General features: G+C 40.3%; 1 long non-coding RNA gene across 1 annotated transcript in view; it reads right to left on the reverse strand.

Moving 5' to 3' along the window:
* Positions 1 to 2,064, reverse strand: part of LOC128249774 (uncharacterized) — a 14,853-nt gene that overhangs the window by 12,012 nt on the left and 777 nt on the right. The gene's annotated exons all lie outside the window — the stretch shown is intronic.

The raw sequence follows: 2,064 nt of genomic DNA on the forward strand, positions 1-2,064 counted from the left end.
CCACCACCACCACCACCACCACCACCACCACCAATTGTAACATCGAGCCAACGAAGGGAGTCTCACGTGGTTGCTCGAATTGCTAGAAATAACAGTGAAATCTTCCTCGGACCTTACTCTTGCCGTTTTAAGGGAGGCTTTAATGGACAACGTGCTCCTGAGTTGTCTGAACATTGGAGAAAGACTGAATGGTCACGGCTAGACAGCTTTTCACCATCAATCTGCTTGATCAAGGCTCACCTGGGGTTAAACACCTACCACTACTAATGGCGCTACCACCACTACAACCATCGCCGCCTTCTTTATCACCACCATCACCATCACCATCGCTATGCCACCACTACCACAATCACCACCGCCACCACCATCACTACTACCGCAACCACCACCACCACCACCACCAACAACAACAACAACAACAACAACAATAATCATAAAGAAAAGAGCAATTGAAAAAAAATTATTCTAAACGTGGGAAAGAAAGGGAAGCAGAGAGTTTGGGGGGAAATCCCAGAAGCCCCCATTTTTAAAAATACTTTTGCAATGTCAGAACATTTAGAATCATCCTTAAGAATTTAAAAAGCGAAATGAACCTGCCATATTTTGTGATAAATGTGACGTTATGTTGGCGACAGTTTGTAAATGATGGCTTCGTAGCAATGACGGCGAAAAAGTTGTTGGCTGGGAGCATGTCTGTTGTAGAGTTTATAAAGTCTAGGAGACGAAACCAGAAAGAGAGAATGATTGTTTGTTGCTATGACATTAAACGTTGTATGTGTTATAACGACAGTGATAGCAGAGAGACTGGTTTTGTAGGCGATAATGGCTCTGGAAATGGATACGACAATGTACTTTTGTATTAATAATGTTGGATCGTTATGTTGCTGCGAGATATTGCAAATAATCTAGACGAGGCGTTTTATTTAATCTCTTCATAAATAAAATATATCCGACATCTTAATGACCTCTTTCTCGTAGCTGTGTGGTAAGAAGTTTGCTTCCAACCACATGGTTCCGGGTTCAGGCCCACCTTGTGCAAGAGTCTTCTGCTATAGTCGACTAAAACCTTGTGAGTGAATTTGGAAGACGTAAACCGAAAGAAGCCTATCGTGTACGTGTGCGTGCGTGTATCTATGTGTTTGTGTAAGTTTATGTACATGTTTCTTCCACCCCCTCCCCGCCTGACAACCGGTGCTGGTTTGCTTACGTTCTCGTAACTTAGCAGTTTAGCGAAAAGAGAGGGATAGAATAAGTACTAGGCTCTAAGAAAGCAGTAAGCACTGTGGCCGATTTGTTCGACTAAATCCTCAAAGACGGTGCTCCCCCCCCCCAGCATGGCTGCTGTCCAATGATTGAAGCAGGTAAATGATAAAACTAAAGAACTAAATTTAAAAAAAAAACGTTACTAAAACATTTCAGCAGCGAATTGTGGCAGGCACATTTATTTAACATCTTTCCCAAACAACTCTAATCTGTAATATTCTGCAATATAATTTTAAATGTCATTTATGAAACGTATATTTATAGGAAACGTTAATGAGGAAGTATATAGCATTGTTTAAGACATATTATACTCATTCGCTCTCAGACACGGATTCAAAAGCTCAGGAGAGATGACTAAAGATTACAGTTCCGTACCATTGGTTTCATATACTTTCATGTAATATCGTCACCACTTCAAAACAAATGTGTCTGTGTTTCTATGTCTATGTATCTGTGTGTGTGTGTGTGTATGTATATGTATGACGGTATGTGTTTATGTGTTAATGTGTGTGCCTATATATAAGTTATAGGTATGTGTATGAAAGTGTCTGTCTATACACACATATACACACACATTCCCTCATTAATTATCTATTTCGTTCTTCTAGGACTTGATTTTACTTAATGTCGTTCGGCATATTAGATATAAATATTGTTTTATCTAGCATCATCATCATCATCATCACCGCCGCCGCCGCCACCACCACCACCACCACCACCACCATCACCATCATTATTATCATCATCATCATCGTCATCATCATCATCTTTTCTAGCAAAAAATGTAGTTTTAATCTCCAC

The sequence above is a fragment of the Octopus bimaculoides genome, chromosome 1 (assembly GCF_001194135.2).
Source record: "Octopus bimaculoides isolate UCB-OBI-ISO-001 chromosome 1, ASM119413v2, whole genome shotgun sequence".
Taxonomy (NCBI): Eukaryota; Metazoa; Mollusca; class Cephalopoda; order Octopoda; family Octopodidae; genus Octopus; species Octopus bimaculoides.